Below are 20,161 nucleotides of genomic sequence, written 5' to 3'. Positions count from 1 at the left end.
TATTCAAAGAACAAGTACTGAGATAATAGAGGTTCTCCTTATAAGTTAGACATTTAAATCAAATGACCTGTTATATCTTAAATAAAATTAACTTTAACTAAAACATAAAAGATAAAGTAATTTTAACTTCTAGAATAAATTTGCAACAAGGCTTTATGGATCCATCTTTCCACAAGTCCATTCCTTTTCACTAATTGATCTTATATTCTTCAGAAGCTTTGCAAAAGAATCACAAAAAATAGAATTATAACTATGTTAAAAAACTGAAAAAATTGAAGTGTCTTGCATGTTTTCCAAACTTACCCACTTCTTTTTTTTCGTCTCAAGTTCATCAGTTTCAGTCTTCTTAATTTTGTTAACCTGAGAAAAAATATTAGAAAGGTTACTTTGATAGTTTATAGAATTCAAAACTGAGTGTAGAGTACAAGATATAATCAACAAGACAAAGCTTATGTATCCCCAAAATGCAGCAACTTCTACAAAAACAACATAAAAACTTTGAATTATAAGCAAAAGTCTAGAGGCATCACTGGAAACATATGATAGACTTTTATACTAAATTTCCTTCTCTAACAGCATTGTAAAAGTTCTTTTGAATTGTACGCTCTACTATTCACAAATCACAAAGATATCATCCAATACAGACCCATCAATCCTAAAATACTAACAGACAAGTGAACAACAACAACAACAACTACTATCCAGTAAAATCTCATAAAGTGGGGTCTGAGGAGTGTAATATGTATGCAGACCATATTACCCTCCCCATAGGGCAGAGAGGCTATTTCCGAAAACAAGTGAACACAAATTAAAATAAAGTAGCTATAATTAAGACTTTTAGTTAAGTTTTGATCTTTTAATAATCCATTCAAAGTTAAAAGAAACTTAACAACTTAAGCACTCTGCCAGCATTCAAAAAATTGACACAAAGGTAATCTTACTAGTACAAGACAGTCCATGAACAGATAACAAATCGCGTCACAAAATGTATATCCACCCACTAAACGTCTGCTAATATAAAAAACGAAAAAGGGTCAAATATACCCCTATACTATTGAAAAAGGTGTAATATTGTCCTTCGTTATACTATCAGTCCAAATATATCCCTAACGTCATACTATCGGTTCAAATATATCTCTGACATCATAAAAGTGGTACAAATCTATCCTTCCTCCATTAATTGCCTCCCTATGACAATATTTCATTGTCACCTCACTATTATACTCCCATTTTCATCCCTTCCCCACAACCTTTCTTTCCATTTCATTTGAAGAAAAATCACATATCATGGATATACAAACAAACTATATCAAAAGAAGCTAACAACTAAAGATAATATGAAATAATGTGAACCGAGAAAATTCTGATTTTGCTATTCAAAATTCATGCTTATACGAACGAAAATACATTTTATTTTATATAAAAAAAACTAAGCAAAGATACAGGGAAACTGGTTTACGGTTTCAAAATTGACCATGGTGAGAAAGAAAAACATCTTAAACTCGTGTTTAATTTTTTTTGTTTCTTTCTCTTCAACCACATTTCTGGAAGGCTACCATTTTTTCTCTCTTTACGTTTTATGTTAAAATAAAAGTGCTACTAAATTTTCCCTAAATAGGTCTTACAAATTCAGCGGCAACACAAGGACATGCAAAATAAAACACAAAACTGTAAGGTCAAGTGAAAGGTACGTACAATTCCAGGATCGGCTGGAGAAGCAACAGGTATTTTGAAAAGCAAGAGGAAGTAGAGGCACTGAAGTCTTCAAAATAATAATAGAACTTTAAAGTAATTGAACTTGGTAGCTGCAAATAGGGTGAAATGGTGAGGTAATAATAAAATGTGTTCATAGGGGAGGCAGTTAACAGAGGAAGGGTAGATTTGTACCACTTTCGTGATGTCGAGGATATATTTGGATCGATAGTATGACGTTAGGGATATATTTGGACTGATAGTATAACGGAGGGTAATATTAGACCTTTTTCAATAGTATAAGGACATTTTAAACCCTTTTCCATATAAAAAAATAGATCCTAAGCACACTGCGCGAGTGTCTGACAAGTTACAACAAGCCTCAAAAAATTCTTTTGACGAGCTTAGCTTCACATCCCAAGGACTAAATTTGACATGTAGGCTATTTACAACATATCTTTCAGCAGTATGATGATAAGATCAGGTCACTAAACTATTTTAACAATCATACTCCAAAATGATATGATAAAGGCATTATGGTCGCTTCCAGAAAAATTTAGGATTAAAAAACCTTTTTTTGAGGTAGTTAATTTTGTCGAATGACTTTTGGCAACAAAAGAAAGCATAATGTGCCTATAAGTACTGAAATCATTTGTTGCTTTGCCAAAAGGAAATGCACAAATCTTCTCAAAAGTTTGTTGCTCTGCCAACAGACTTGTTCATGGCTCCTGTGTGGTAGAGACAGAGCACCCACCTAGTTATTTGCTCAAAGGAATGTACATGCATACATGCCGAATTCAATAGTTCTCAAGAAATCTCAAATCTGTCTCAACACTCGCATACCAGTTTACCAGACACATGCTTACACGGTTGAATTTGGTAACTACAGGTTTTGAATTATTGGTTAACTAACAGATTGTATGGTATTGTAGCTATTAAGATGTAATTTTTAGTTTCCATACCTTTTTTTGGGACACAGATGGTCGCAGGTACTAGGGCACAACCTCTCACACTCTTGGCTAAATTACATAATCTGTATCATTTTACCATTAGCTCCCATTTTCATCACTTTGATCAAAACACTCCCACATATTTTGCTCAAAACGAGATCATAACACCGGGACAATTAACTCGCAACTTTGATCTAAAACTCACCTTATTTTTGTGAACAACTGAAACTGGTGAAAATGATTGTTGGCAATCTTCAAATGAGTTAACGGAAACCTATCACAACGAGGGAGATTATTATAACTAAAAGAAAAATAAATAGCAATACTAACTTTAAGTGAAAAAAGTTTGTGAATGAGCATAAATTTATTTACCTGCTCATCACAGATTGATTTACTATTTGAGTCAATTGTAATACCCATACTCTCTAGATATGCTTGGACCCATACCTTTACTTTATCATTTATTGTTGCTTTCATATCTTCTTTTGCTTCTGCCAACTTTTTCTCCATATTAGTTTGGATAGCCGTGGTAGCTTTTTGAACTTCTATCTCAACCCTGGCATTAAAATCTCTTTGCTCAGACTTGGATCGTTTATATATTGGGCCATAAACAAAACTTGGAGCTGCTCCTTTCCCTAGAGTTCGAACAATTCCATGAGTGTCCGGTCCCATAATTTATGCATACACATCATTAGGAGCACTTCGAGGGACATTTAACTCAAAATACACCTTAGCAAGTTCATTCATTTCTTTCTTTTTGAAAGAATGGAAAGCAAATATAAGTTAACAAAATTTTGTAAGAAAATGGCAGTAATTCTTTATATTTAAAGAATAAGAATTTACCATAACTTCACCAGCTATCTCGTTTACTGGTTGATTATTCTTTCTTGAATGTGTTTCTTTAAACACCTCAATACGAGTAGGTGTTACGCCATTCTTCTTTGTCATCTGTATTGAATAGTAAAAGATTGTAACAAAAGTATTCAAGAAAATAAAAACTAATACATAAACTGAAGAGAGTAGATAACGATTATGGCATACATTATCTATAATTTGAGAAAGACTTTTTCTTCCTGATTTGTGTGGCATAGTCAACTTCTTTCGGCTTTCTTTGTTCTTCTCGCTCTTTTCCTAGAAAAGTTAAACAAGATATTATATTAGAGAATAGACACAATTCACCGTAAAAAATAAAAAATAAAAAGAAAAGTTCAAAAAGAACAGAGATCGAGTGACAAGAATGCTATAGGCCTAAGAGGCAATAGAAGAAAATGCTTGATATTATGGAATACTTTTGCAGCATTTGAACTCCAATAATGAACTAATGAACGTCACTGCTCTTCTTCAACCCTATCTGGACGATGAGCTAAGCGCTCAATATCAGTACCATACAGTTCATAACCACAATTTTTTGCTTCATGCTTCCATTCTTTCCATTTAGATCCAACTAATATCATCAACATGCGTCTCATATCATCAGTTGCATCAGCATTTTCCTACAGACATATTTACCACAACTTATTTATATAGAAAAATAAAAAATAAAAATCTTTTAGTATGTAATTTTTGATTTAGTACTAAACACCTTAATATGAGCCCATATTATGTCCTTGAGCATCTTTGGCACAAGCCTACAATCTTTATAATTTAATGGCACCATAACACCAAGTTTAGAATTCAATCTAGTTGCTTCTGGTCCAATTGGTTGGTCACGTTCATTCAACTCAATATGTAAATTGCCACCTTTCCCCATCCTGAGTGCATCATAGTGAGACCCCTGAATTGCTTAGATTGTTCTTCACTCTCGTTGGAATCTGTAAATAATAAAAAATTAAAGGGAAATACATTCAACACCAACAACAAACCTAGGGGACCCCCAAACACAAAACTAAGATAGATGCAGAGATAAGTTATTGAAGCTGTCTTTGGACTGCCTAAAATAGACAAACCAAAAATCTACATGGCACATGGCAGTGCAGCTAGTATTACTAATATACATGCTTTCCTAGGTATTAATGATGTTCAAGGCTTCATCATTTGCTTGTCAATTCCACACATCAATCTTGAAGTCTTGAAGTAATTTCTGTAAAATGCATTAAACCCTTTATTTAAAAATCAGCTATACTAAAATGACGTCCCAACTTTCCCAAGAACCATTAGTAGGTCTTTAAACATTCTGTGCAATACCACGTGTGAAAATTTTTGTCCGTACATGAACTATTAATTAATCAGTATCTACATCAAAATAGCGAGGGAAAGAAATCTAATACTACAGGATGAAGATAAAGATACATGTAACGATCCGACCGGTCGTTTTAAGCTTTTGTACTTTGCTCGTTAGTTCTCAGGCATGACTAGCCTCGTGGGATGTATTATAACTTATGTAAATCGTTGATTTTGGTTTTCAGGGTAATCAGAATGGATTTTGAAAAACAGTTCTCAGTTTGAAGCTTAAAATTTGAAAGGTTTAACCAAGTTTTGACTTGTTAGTATATGATCTCGAATTGGAATTTTATGATTTGGTTAGCTCCGTTAGATGATTTGGGACTTAGGAGCGTGATCGGAATGTATTTTGGAGGTCCGTGGAAGGTTTAGGCTTGAATTGGCGAAATTGGGATTTTGACGTTTTCTGGTTGATAAGTGAGATTTTGATATAGGGGTCGGAATGGAATTTTGAAAGTTGGAGTAGGTCCGTTGTGTCATTTTTGACGTGTTTCCAAAGTTTCAGATCATTCGGACGCGGTTTGATAGACTTTTTGATCGAAAGCGAAATTTGGAAGTTTTTGGAATTCTTAGGCTTGAATTCGATGTGATTTTGGCGTTTTGATGTTTTCTTGAGCATTCTGAAGGCTGAAACAAGTTTGAATGACGTTATGGGATATGTTGTCATGTTTGGTTGAGGTCCCGAGGGCCTCGGGTGAGTTTCGGGTGGTTAAACGGACCAATTACATATTTGAGAAATTGCAGATTTGGCTTCAGTTCTGTTGCAAACTTTTGTTCTCTGCGATTGCGTAGGAGGGTTCACGATCGCGCAGGTCTGTTGAGGGCAGCTGGGAATTTGTCTTATGCGATCGCCAATTTGGGTCTACGATCGCGAAGGTCTGTGGAGTTGGCTATTGCGACCGCGTGGCTAAGGTTGCGATGGCGAAGAAGGATTTGGGGCAGTCGCGAAGTGAAGGAATTTCTCTACGCGATCGCGTAGTGTTGGCCGCATTCGCGTTGTTTAGTGAGTTTGTTATCGGCGATCGCGACTGTGTTTTGCGATCACGTAAGGTAATTGAGGGGCAGTCCATTGTTATGCTTCGCGATCGCGAGGCAAATTCCGCGATCGCGATGAATGAAATATCTGGGCAGAATGTTTAAGTTCAAAATCGAGGGTTTAAGTTCAATATCACAAAAACCCATTGGAGAGCTCGGGGGAAGGTGAAATTTGAGGAGATTTTCAGTGGAGCTATTGAGGTAAGTATTCTTCACCCATATTTGGTTTATTCCATGATTTAGTCTTGAATTTCATCATTTAATTTGAGAAATTAGCGTGGAAATTGAGGAAAAATGAAAAAAACGTTTGAGGATTCTTTTAGAGATTTGAATGGGCATTTGATGTCCGATTTTGATGTTCTTGGTATGATATACTCGTGAGAATGTAAGGATTCTAGTTTTATGATTTTTATCGGAATCCAAGATGTGGGTCCGGGGGCCTAGTTTGGCCAGTTTCGGGATTTTTGGTATAAATTGGATATTTTCGAATGGGCTTTGTTCCCTTAGCATATTTTGATGGTATGAATCTGCTTTTGGCTAGAGTTGGAGCATTCGGAGGCCGAGTCGAGAGGCAAAGGTATCGCGGGCTAGAGTTTGGACCGGATATAGGAGAGTAATGATTGTAAATGTTGCCCTGAGGGTATGAAACCCTGGATTTCAAATTGTTGGGTCATATTAAGGTGATGCACACGCTAGATGACGAGTGTGGGGTCGTGCACCGTTGGGGATTGTCACTTAGTCCATCCTGAATGACTGTTTTACCGCGTATTTGATTGAAAACTATTTGCTATCATCATGTTTTAGGTTGAATGCCATATTTGGCCTCGTGCCAACTGTTTTAGACTCTTAGGGGATTTTTAATGATTTTTTCTCACTATTTTGCTTTTATATCTGTACTCAGTCATGCTATATTCTCATGTTTTCATAACTCAGTCATATTTACTCTATTTTAACACTTTAAATGATATTTTGGGCTGAGCATCATATTTTACTGTGCCTGAGTGGCTTTTGTGCCAAGAGCCTGTGTTGTGAGGATTATTATGGGATCAGGCTGCGCGCCACAGCAATGTTGTACTTATTATGATTATGAGGCCAAGGGCCTGAGTTGTACGCCACAAGGTGGCTTGATATGAGACCGAGAGCCTATTTGATTATACTACGAGATGGCTTGATATTGCGCTTGGGCCATAAAGAGCCCCTCCCGAAGTCTGTACACTCCTAGTAAGCGCGAGTACCCATTGTGATATGAGATATAGCCCGAGGGGCTGGTGTTGTTCCATGTTATTGCCCGAGGGGCTGATTCTGTTGACATAGTGCCCGAGGGGCGGATTTTATGTGTTTATCTTTTCTAGCTGCTTTACATTTACTTGTTTAACTGTTAAAAAGGTGTTTTAAAGGAACTTATTCTTAACTAAGGTGTCTTTATAATAATTCACCGTTTCACTGCCTTTTATTGGTTTTACACTGCTTCTTTATAGCATGTTGTTGTACTTTACGTGATTTCTTATCGCTCAGTCTTCATTTATTGTTATTACTCACTGAGTTGGAGTACTCACTTTACTCCATGCACCATGTGTGCAGATTCAGGAGCTTCAGGTCCCGTCAGTGAGGGTTGATTTCTCAACAGGCCATTTGGAGTCCACTAGGTAGCTGCTCGGCGTTCGCAGCCCAGTGTTTCTCCCTCTTATTTTATTTCCCTTGTTCTAGTTATGTAATAGATTGTATAAACTCTTTCATACTCTTAGACTATGTTAGATGCTCATGACTGGTGACACCCCGATGTCGGGCTATGTTTGGTTTTCCACAGTTGATGTATTTCACTCTATTATGGGATTTATCATTATTAATGACTTAATTATGAACTATTATCTGTTAATTTAATTGGGTGTTGTATCGGCTGGTCTTGTCTTCACAAGAGGCTCCATCACGACCGGGTCTGGGTTTAGGGTCGTGACAAGTTGGTATCAAAGCCTAAGTTACATAGGACTCACGAGTCATGAGCAGCTTTAGTAGAGTCTTGCGGATCGGTACAGAGACATCTGTACTTATTCTCGGGTGGCTGCAGAACCTTTAAGAAAAACTTCACATTCTTGAATTCTTATCGTGCGTCCTTGATTCAGCTTGAAATGTAACTCTTTGAATTCCTTCCACGCATTCGTATGCGCGCGTGAGCGCTCAGTATCAGGTGTACATCAATGGCTTGTGATTCCCTGATCAAGTGGCGAGATGTGATCTCTGTGTGTTGATATTGGGCCAGTCTGGAGGACTTAGGCTGGGTTTTGCCTATAGCTTGAACACTGAGGCGTTGATTATGTAAGCATGTGATTTTGGATTTATATGTCCAATGGTGTCCCTATTAGTGGAAGTGATGACTAGGTAGCTACGTGACGAGTGTGATGTGACTGCGAGATGTGTGCATATGATTTGAACAAGACAAGGAGGGTCTGCTTGGGGGTAGTAAGAACTATCCGGTGCCTGGTTTCCATCATGATTTGATGTTTAGCCTAAGTTTTGGGCATGTTGAATGACCTTTTTATGTTGCCTAGTTAGGAAGTGAAGTGGATTTCACGTTGTGATATGAGTCCAAACTCAAAAAGATTAAGTAACTGGGTAATGCTTATGACAATGGATGGGTATAAGGAGATGTTAATTTGAGGCGAAGCAGGTGGGTTATCTCCTGCGGAGTGTTCGGAATTGGCGTGATCCTCTATGTTGTTTAGTGGAAGATCTCTGTTACAAGTGAAGTATATGTGTTGCAATTTGAATTTGGGTCGCCTAAGAGAGTAGGCTTGACTGTCACGAGGGTGAATACGAGATTTGCAGAAGATTTAAAGTACTAGATGGTCTGTGTTTCACGAGCTTATGAAGGATTGAGTTTAATCTCACTATGGTATTATGGTAGTAATAAAGTATATGCGTTATGAGTTATTGTGTGCTTTGATCTATGGCTTTGAGCCAATTAGGGGAGTCTGCTATTGAATAGTTGATTGCACAGTTATGTGCTATGTTGGTCCCAGTCTGAGGCATATGGGTGAGTCAGTTATGACTTACAGAGGTTGAGACCAAGGATGATTTGAGTAAAAGAAATTTCAATAAAGGTTATGTTATGCTTTATGGGTGTGTGAGAATCATGGAACGACTTGGGTTGTTATTGGTAAAGGATGTATGGTGCATAGAGCAGGAAGTTGCTTGGTTGTAGGTGAGGTTACATTATGCGGTGTCGGAGTGCTAATGGAGCACAGGTCATCCGGTCCGTTTGAGCGATCTAATTGCGGCTTGAGTAGAGTGGATGACTCTCGATAATGGTTCTAATGGGTTCAAATTTTACGTGTAATGATTGGAGATTTTCAAGTTGTATAATTTGGATAGAAATTGAGGTTTGCATTGGAGGGTGCCAAGACTTGTGTCATTTCTATATCAATTATGGGATTCTATATATCAGTATCAGGAAGGTAATGGCTATAGATTCGCAGGAAGTCACTTCAGGGTAGGTATTTTGAATGTGGTCCGTTTGGGAATATTTAAGAGAGTATCTAGCGGCTTATGACCCTTAGACGGTATGGTTTTATGCCTGGATCTCGTGTGGTGAGTCGGGTTGAGGAATTGTGGTGTTATAACAAAAAAAGTATCAAGTTGAAGGTAAATCAGAAGGAACTTGGATAGATGGGATAGCTTGGTAGTAGGCCGGATCGGCATGGTAAGGATATGATTAGTTCTTTGGATGCTTACAAGATAATGAGTTTCTACAAGTGTTTCGCGGCAATTCTCTTGGGTTTTAGTGGCCTGTGTAGCTTGGTTGAGTTATAAGGATTCAGTCCTGACGGTATAGTTTTGTGCAAATGAAATTCGGAGAGTTCTTGATAGTTTCTACCATAGTTAGAGAGGTATATTTTCCTACTGGCGGAGGAGCATGGGATGTATAGTGATTTTCTTCTAGATGGGATCAATGGAAAGTTCTTGGCTAGTTGAGTACGTGGTAGCTTGTAGCTCGGACGGAGATATGAAGTTCTCATGTTTATCCTAGGATGATATGGTATGTGCGGTATGTTGTGTAGGATTGAGATTTGCATGTGTGAGGTCACGGTTCAGTTTTGAAAGGAAGGTCATAATTCTTGGGTAGCATGGACAGTTTCATATGACTAGATAAATGAGATCACTAACCGGTATGGCTTGATGAGAGTATGTATTTTTAGAAAAAGGGCAAGAGTTGAGTTGAGGATACTTCATAAGTATTGTGGCACTCTCTTGTTGGATCGACTACTGAGATTCGAGTTTGCTTGGTGGCACAGAGGAATTATAGGAGTACCTCCCGTGAGATGATGAGGTATTAGAGGTGTGTTGTATATTAGGACGATGGAGTTGGGATCAGATGTGGTGATTCGCGTGCTGTATGGATTTGGAGGCTGGGAGATTCTCATGAACATGTTAGGTCGTGGTTGTGGACTGTGTATATCGGTCTTGTGTGGTAATTATTGGGGGTTTGGAGGCCCGGGCGGATCCTTGTTGCTTAGTATTCCAGATTTTGGTATGATTTTGGGTATGGTCTGGTTGTCTTCGTGTCGTGTTATCCTGGGTTGTTGCGCTAAGGTGGAGACGTTGGCAATGCTGGGGATGCCACGGATTGAGTGGCGAAGTTCGTCGGATTATGTTTCCAGTAGGGTGATTTCATTTTTGAAGACCCAGCGGATGGTTGGGAAGAGTTGTCTTTCTTATTTGGCCTTCGTGATGGATGCCAATGCAGAGACCTCTACCATTGATTCAGTTCCGGTGGTGAGGGATTTTTCGGATGTGTTTCCTGCTGTCGGGCATGTTGCCGGACAAGGTTGTTGATTTCGGTATTGATTTGGTGTCGGGCACCGTATCGTATGGCACCAACAAAGTTAAAGGAGTTGAAGGAGCAGCTTCAAGAACTCTTGGTAAGGGGTTCATTGGTAGACCATGATGGATGTGTGTTCTGCATCGAGTCGGCTTGGTCGACTCTAAGTCGCATTGTTGAGAGATGTATTGATTCGATTGTTATTGAGCTTATTAGTGATATGGGGAGATCTATGAGTTACCTTTCCATGTTGCGAGGCATTGGGATTTGTTGGTTATAGGCACATGTGGTGCGGTCTTATTGGGGTCTCTCAGTGGAATTCGAGCGGAAAGAGCATTGGGTATTGCTCGGCGGAGCGTGTATCGGTTGTGTCCCCTTCAGGTTTGTGTAATGTTATGTCAATTTCTTCATCGTGGTTATGATGATCTGTTTGGTTCTAAACATTAGATTGCACGTGGTGGTAGATTTTGAGCATAGTGACTTGAGGTGTTTCATATGGACAAGTGTTTGGATAGGGTCACGCATTGCAGCGGAGTTATGTGGAGGTATGACCCTTCGGGTTAGATTCATGTGTTCTGTTTCTACGATGTGTGACGGGTTCTCAGCATTGTGTTGTGGTGGTACTGGTGAGCTTGCGGTATAACTCTTTTATTTGAGTCATTTTTCATGAATTGAGTACATTTGGACTGTTGCTTATTGGTGCACGTATTGTATGAGTTTTGGCTTTAGATGGCATGGATGTGCCATGTCACTAGAGTAGCTATGTTGGATTAGATGAGATCGTCAGGATCTAAAATGAATACAAACAGATTCGGTTTTAGTGTGTTGGAAAGATAATATCGATGTTCAGCTCAGATATTCGCCATGGTTCTTGCCAAAGGGGAAGTGGCTTCATGAATGGTTAATCTGGGGAATGGTTATGACTTTCTACATGTTTCATTTATCATTGGCAGTTTATAGAAGTGTTAGAATGAGGCTTTATTTTATAAGAGGCTTATTATCGATATTCGGTTGTTTGAGCAACTGTTGTGATTAGAAGTTATCATTGCGAGTGCCTGAGTTATGTGGTATATCATGTAATTGCATCTTGGGTATGGATATGGTTGATACAGCTTGTTCGGACTTATTCAGAGTATAGATGTGAGATTCTGATCTTGTAGATGATTTCAGAAGTGGAAATATGGTTCTAAGATTTATGGGCTAGGTTGGATTGTGAAAACCTACAGTTACATTGTGTTATCAGACCTATATGGGATAGGGTGACGTGGGATCGCCCCCGGGTATGTGCATGGTAAGGTTTCACAGCGATTTGATGGTTTTTGAAACAACTTTGGGCATGTTCGAGGACGAACGTATGTTTAAGTAGGGGAAGATGTAACAACCCGATCGGTCATTTTGAGCTTTTGCACTTCACTTGCTAGTTATCGGGCATGACTAGCCCCGTGGGATGTATTATGACTTATGTAAATCGTTGGTTTTGGTTTTCAGGGTAATCGGAATGGATTAGTTTGAAGCTTAAAATTTGAAAGGTTTGGCCAAGTTTTGACTTATTAGTATATGATCTCGGATTGGAATTTTTATGATTTGGTTAGATCCGTAAGGTGATTTGGGACTTAGGAGCGTGATCGGAATGTATTTTGGAGGTCCGTGGAAGATTTAGGCTTGAATTGGCGAAATTGGGATTTTGGCATTTTCCGGTTGATAGGTGAGATTTTGATATAGGGGTCGGAATAGAATTTCAGAAGTTGGAGTAGGTCCGTTGTGTCATTTTTGATGTATGTGCAAAGTTTCAGGTCATTCGGACGAGGTTTGATTTTTTGATCGAAAGCGAAATTTGGAAGTTTTTGGAATTCTTAGGCTTGAATTCGATGTGATTTTGATGTTTTGGGTTTGTCTTTAGCGTTCCGAAGATTGGAACAAGTTTGAATGATGTTATGGAATATGTTGGCATGTTTGGTTGAGGTCTCGAGGGCATCGGGTGAGTTTCGAGTGGTTAAACGGACCAATTGCATGTTTGAGAAATTGCAGATTTGGCTTCAGTTCTGTTGCAGACTTTTGTTCTCTGTGATCACGTAGAAGAGTTCACGATCACGTAGGTTTGTTGAGGGCATCTTGGAATTTGTCTCATGCGATCGCCAATTTGGGTATGTGATCGCGAAAGTCTGTGGAGTTGGCTATCGCGACTGCATGGCTAAGGTTGCGATCACGAAGAAGGATTTGAGGCAGTCGTGAGGTGAAGGAATTTCTTTACGCGATCGCGCAGTGTTGGCCGCGTTCGCGTTGTTTAGCGAGTTTGTTATCCGTGATCACGACTGTGCTTCTGCGATTGCGTAAGGTAATTGAGGGGCAGTCCATTGTTGTGCTTCGCGATCGCGAGGCAAATTCCGCGATCGCGATGAAGGAAATATCTGGGCAGAGTGTTTAAGTTCAAAATCGAGGGTTTAAGTCCAATATCATAAAAACTCATTGGAGAGCTTAGGAGAAGGTGAAATTTGAGGAGATTTTCAGTGGAGCTATTAGGGTAAGTATTCTTCACCCATATTTGGTTTAATTCCATGATTTAGTCGTGAATTGCATCATTTAATTTGAGAAATTAGAGTGAAAATTGGGGGAAAATGGAAGAAAAGTTTGAGTATTCTTTTAGGGATTTGAATGGGCATTTGATGTCCGATTTTGATGTTCTTGGTATGTATGAACTCGTGAGAATGTAAGAATTCTAGTTTCTTAATTTTTATCGGAATCCGAGACGTGGGCCGGGGGGTCGGGTTTGGCCAATTTCGGAATTTTTGGAATAAATTGGATATTTTCAAATGGGCTTTGTTCCCTTAGCATATTTTGATGGTATGAATCTGCTTTTGGCTAGAGTTGGATCATTCGGAGGCCGAGTCAAGAGGCAAAGGCATCGCGGGCTAGAGTTTGGACCGGACATAAGTGAGTAATGATTGTAAATGTTGTCTTGAGGGTATGAAACCCCGAATTTCACATCGTTGTGCTATATTGAGGTGACGCACATGCTAGATGACGAGCGTGTGGTCGTGCACCGTTGGGGATTGTAACTTAGTCCATCCCGAATGATTGTTTTACCACGTATTTGATTGAAAACTGTTTGCTATCATCATGTTTTGGGTTGAATGCCACATTTGTCCTCGTGCCAACTATTTTGGACCCTTAGGGGATTTTTAATGCTTTTCCCCCACTGTTTTGCTTTTACATCTGTACTCAGTCATTCTATATTCTCCTGTTTCATAACTCAACCATGTTTACTCTATTTTAACACTTTAAATGATATTTTGGGCTGAGCATCATATTTTACTGTGCCGAGTGGCTTTTAGAGATTTCTGACTGAGTATGACCAAAGGCCTGTGTTGTGAGGATTATTATGGGATCGGGCTGCATTGCCGCAGCAGTGTTGTACTGATTATGATTATGATTATGAGGCCGAAGGCCTGAGTTGTACGCCACAAGGTGGCTTGATATGAGGCAGAGAGCCTATTTGATTATGCCATGAGATGACTTGATATTGTGCTTGGGTCGTAAGGGACCCCTCCCAGAGTCTGTACACCCCCAGTGAGCGCGGGTACCCATTGTGATATGAGATATAGCCCGAGGGGCTGGTGTTGTTCCACGTTATTGCCCGAGGGGCTGATTTTGTTGATATTGTGCCCGAGGGGCGGATTTTATATGTTTATCTTTTCTAACTGCTTTTCATTTACTTGTTTAAAGGTGTTTTAATGGAACTTATTCTGAACTAAGGTGTCTTTATAAGAATTCACTGCTTCACTGCCTTTTATTGGTTTTACACTGCTTCTTTATATCATGTTGTTGTATTTTACGTGATTTCTTATAGCTCAGTCTTCATTTATTGTTATTACTCACTGAGTTGGAGTACTCACTTTACTCCCTACACCCTGTGTGCAGACTCAGGAGCTTCAAGTCCCGCTAGTGAGGGTTGATTTCTCAGCAGGCCATTCGGAGTCTACTAGGTAGTTGCTCGGCGTTTGCAGCCCAGTGTTTCTCCCTCTTATTTTATTTCCCTTGTTCTAGTTATATAATAGATTGTATAAACTCTTTCATACTCTTAGACTATGTTAGATGCTCATGACTGGTGACACCCCGATGTCGGGCTATATTTGATTTTCCACAGTTGATGTATTACACTCTATTATGGGATTTATTATTATTAATGACTTAATATTGAAGTATTATTTATTAATTTAATAGGGTGTTGTATCAGTTGGCCTTGTCTTCACAAGAGGCGCCATCACGATCGGGTCTGGGATTAGGGTCGTGACAATACCACTTTATTACCTGAGAAGTTTTCTACATCATGTGAATCATTTTTTGACAAGTTACCATATCGGATAACTTGTCTTTCATTTTGTGGCCAGTTTTTAGGTGGTTCAGACATCGCTGTACCCTCCATTTGTTGTTCTTGTTACTCTGGACAAATGGATAAAAGCCCACCTTGACTAAAATTTCTTTGCCTTTTTCTAGCCATCTCACTGAAGGTTCTCAAAAGTTAGATTCTTGTCATATTGAAAAATAATTTATACTATCCAAAAGCATGAAATAATATCTAATTACCAAGTCAAACAATAAGACATGTAAGCATAAGGGATTTAAACGACTGAATGGCATAATAAGAAATATCAATTTGTTCTCTATTCAATAACCATCTTTACTAAAATAGTAATAGTACTAAGATAATATTAAGAACTAAGACATATCGTAATCTTCATCAAATGATTCAGTACTTTTCATAGTTTGTGGGTCAAATTCTGTTCCCGACACTCCTTCCCTAACCCATTTAATATCTTCTTCACTTTCAAATATAGTATCATCTAGTTGTTGCTCAGGCCACAATTCCATATGGCCATCCATATGCCCAGTTGCTTGTGTGTTTTCACCTAACTCGTAAAAAACTCATGGCTTAAGTTTGACAACAATTTTCCACTCCTCTGCCATTGGATGATGGGCATAAAATACTTGTTGAGCTTGAAAAGTAAAGACGAAAGGTTTATTTGATAAATGATGCCTTGTGTAGAGTAGATGATTAAAATTCACAAGAGTAAATCCATAATCATCTTTCTCGATAAACACCTTATTATTGTCCACTCATTGACAGCCAAACAATACAAATTTGAACTTCTTGGAATAATATAACTCAGTTATGCTTGTCAGGACTCCATAAAAAGATATTTCTACCAATATGGGATTTTTATCTCTTGCGCTTGCATAACTTTGAGTTGTAGCCTTTACCATAATTCTACTATTTTGAGTTTTACGCCGGGCATCACGAGACTTTGTTAAGTATCTAATCCTGTTACTTATATATCCAATCATCCTTTTTGCTTAACTTTGATGGACCAATAGCTAAATATTGGATTTCTTCTGATATTTGCTCGCCAGCCATATGTATCTTCTCAACCTGCCAATTAAAAGAAAAGATATGATTGAAAATAGATATCATTACAACTCTAATAATATATTTGGAAAAAAAAATAGTCGGTTCATAATTACTTATTTTCTAAACCATATGTGAAATTTTTCATTGTGAATCCGATCCACTTGATGTGTGTATAGACGAGGATTGACCTTCTTGATTTCTTTTATATGCTCACTGCCATAAGTAAAACAGCTAGAACTTAATAAATAAACTAAAAATATTATTACTTATTAAATTAATTACAAAATATAAATAATTATTTAATACTTGCTCGCGATATGGAGTTGTGGAGGCAAAATTAAATAAAACATATCTGTGTGCTTGGGCATGTGTAATGCATCAAGCCTAAACCCTATCTCTTTACTTGATCGACGACCCTCTTGGTTTGCTGCTTCATTAGACGAAGCATAATTTCTTAAAGGCCTACTCAACTTTGTCTCTGCTTCATGTAGATATCTTGAGCAGAACGTCATGCACTCTTCTATCCAATATCCCTCTGCAATTAAACCTTCTGGACAACCTTTACTCCTTACATAGTTTTTAAGAGTAAGCAAGTATCTACAATAGAAAAATTTTATAATAGTTAATTAAAATTCTTTACAAATACTATGAAATAGAGCAAAAAAAATAATACCTTTCAAATGACCACACTGAACGATATTGTGAGGGTCCACCAATCATTGCTTCTTCAGCTAAATGGACGACTAGATGTTCCATGATATCAAAAAAGGATGGAGGAAATATTCTCTTCAAATGACAAAGTTTTATTGCAACTCGATTTTGGAGCTTTTCTAACTCGCCTGTGCTCATAACTGTTGAACATAGAGGTGTCAATGGTTCGGTTCGGTCGGTTATTTTATAAAATTTGTACCATACTAATTCTTCGGTTATTCTATTATGCATAACCAAAATTAGACTTTTCGAAACCGTCCCAATCATGTCGGTTTCACTTCGATATCGGTACGGTTCGGTTAATTTTCGGTATTTTTTAAATGTCATGTAAAATTCACCAGTAAAAGTAGAATGCAATAACATGCGTTCTTTTATAGGACTTAGCAAAACTCTCTAGATATTTTTATTGTTTAAAAGGTGATAACTTAAAAAACATGAGAGATGACTAGAGTATAGATACATCAACTATTCGACAGCAACGTAAAAGAAACCAAGTAAAAGCAAAAAAAAATATAAATCACACGAGTGGAAAGATATTAACCAAGCTGGGACTCAAGAATAAAGTCTATATTAAATATTAAAAAAGATAAATCTAAATTATATGGAGGGAAACATATTCAATACATTATAGTTTGCTACTCATAATCGCTGGAATACTTTATGTCTTGCTAATAAAGATACTTGAAATAACATAATTTAAGTATAAGTAGGATAATAGGTTTTAGGAACTAGTATTTTGAGTTTAATTACTTGTTGACTTGTATCAGTTTTTATAATTCCAAGGCCCAATGAAAAATTTAATGATTTATTAGTTTTAAGCTTACTATATAAATATATTTTCACTTGTAAAATTTATTCTGTATGGTTCGGTATTTTTTTGATTTATTTTTATAAAATAAAAAATATATCCTAATTATAGGTACGGTTATAGATTTATATAAAAACCTACGGTTTCTTTAAAAGAAACCTAAAAATCGATTCGGTGCGGTACAGTTCGGTCGGTTTAGTCGGTTTTCAAATATCTATTGACACCTCTAGTTGAACAAATGACCCTAAAAAAGTTACTTAATTCAATCAATAGCTTCAGTACATTCATCGGAAGGAGATCTCACAAGGCAAAAGGAAGGAGTTGTTGCATTAAAATATGACAGTCATGACTCTTTAACCCATGCATAGTGTGTTGCTTAATATTAACACAACGGGAGATATTTGAAGCATATCCATCTGGTACTTTCACATTTCTTAAAACTTGTAAGAGCATTTTCTTTTCCCGCATTACTCAATGTGAAACATGCTGGAAGTAGATAATATTTGCCATTAGCTCTTTTCTTAGGGTGCAAAGCCTTTCGAATCCCCATCTCTTGCAAATCCAAACGAGAATTTAAATTATTTTTTCCTTTACCATCTATATTTAGTAATGTCCAAAATATATTGTCAAATATATTCTTTTCAATATGCTCTTTTTCTTCCACAAATTTTGCAATACGACATCATCAACATAATCAAAATCATTCCATTTTCTTTTATTAGATTTAGTCGATGGACCTTTTCCGAATTTATTGTTAATATCTTTTAATTGCTCAAGAACCTCAATACCTGATGACAACCGTTTAGGTGCTACCACCAACTCCTTAAAACCATTAAATGTAACTTTATCTTTTCGAAACTTGTTCCCATTGGGTAACCATCTCCTATATGACATAAAGCAATATTTTCGCCCATTTCTCAATCTCAGATATTTAGTCTTCGTCAGACAACATGGACAAGCATATCTAGTTTTCACACCATATCCTGGTAAGTTACCCAGGGCTGGAAAACCACTGATTGTCCAAAGCAATGAAGCACATATTTGAAGCATATGGTTGTTTGATACATCATAAGTGTCAACACCAACCCACAATTCTTTTACCTCATCAATTAATGGTCGAAGATAGACATCAATATCATTGCCAGGTGCACGAGGGACATTAATAATTATTGACAATATCATATATAGTTGCTTCATGCATAACTATGGTGGCAAGTTATATGGAACCAAGACAACCAGCCATGTGCTATATGAGATATACATACACTTGAAAGGATTAAAGCTATCTAAAGCCAGCCCAAGTCTTAACATTCCTAGGATCTTGAGAAAAACTTGGATGCAATTCATCAAAAAAATTCCAAGCAATACTATCAGCAGGGTGCCACATTACCCCACCTCTAGTGCGACCTTTAGTATGCCATCTCATTTGAGTAGATGTTTTAGATGACATGAATAATCTTTGAAGCCTTAGTATCAACAGAAAGTATCTAAACACCTTTTGCTGGAATTTTTGAGGTTTCCATACTACTATTTGATTCACCTTTAAACTGTTTGTACCTTGAAGTTTTGCAAAACTTAAAATCTGTTCTATCTTTTGTCTCATTCCAGTAGATCATACAATCATTTGGACATGCATGTATTTTTTTATATTCAAGTCTTAAATCTTTAATAATTTTCTTGGCATCATTAAAGGACTTGGGTAATATTTCACCTTCAGGAAACACATCTTTTAGCAATTCTAGCAACATGAAAAATAAATTGTTACTCCACTCATTGAGACACTTTAGATGCAATAGATGAACAAAAAAAGAAAGCAGTGAATATTTGCTTCCAAGGTATAATTCACTCTCAGCTTCTTTTAGTAAGTTAAAAAATGTTTTAGTCTTTTTATCAAACCTCTTCCTATGTTGATTTAACCCACCAAATCCATCACCACTAGTGTCCATATCAATAAAGTCACTAGTAGGAGGAACTCCAAAAGCATCATGTACCAAGGCTTGCATTTCATCACCTTTATCTGACTGATTAGTAGACATTGATGAATATGATATCTCACCATGAAAAATCCAAGTAGTGTAACTAGTTAGAAACCCATCAACCACTATGTGTTAGACAATCAGATCTTTTGACACAAATTTCATATTACGACACTTTCGACATGGACACAAGATTTCAGATGCATTAGGCCTATCCAATGACGCAAACTAAACAAACTCTTTGGCTCTGATCTCATATAAGGGATCGTTCCTATTCAATATGTTTATCCAACATTAACAATATTACCTATACATATAGCATCAAAGAATCAACTTCAGTAATTCTCCTTGTACTTAATCTAGTGTGAATATACACCATCAATAGATACACTTAGAACTTCAGATAAGATTTACGACAGTGGAAAGAGTTTTTACAGAAAGTTCAAATATACTCTGCAAATAAACTTAAAAGAGCCTAAATAACTAGGAAAAGAGAAAATATAGTAAGCACTTCAAAACACAAAAATACTTTCTTTTAACTATTAC

At 37.3% G+C, this 20,161-nt stretch overlaps 1 pseudogene; it reads right to left on the bottom strand.

Annotated features, from left to right (window-relative positions):
* Positions 1-246: 246 nt before the first annotated feature.
* On the bottom strand, positions 247-18,189 carry LOC104236114 (uncharacterized; annotated as a pseudogene).
* Between the last annotated feature and the right edge of the window lie 1,972 nt (positions 18,190-20,161).

Source organism: Nicotiana sylvestris, chromosome 8, assembly GCF_000393655.2.
Source record: "Nicotiana sylvestris chromosome 8, ASM39365v2, whole genome shotgun sequence".
Taxonomy (NCBI): domain Eukaryota; kingdom Viridiplantae; phylum Streptophyta; class Magnoliopsida; order Solanales; family Solanaceae; genus Nicotiana; species Nicotiana sylvestris.
This window is presented reverse-complemented; position numbering and strand designations above follow the sequence as displayed.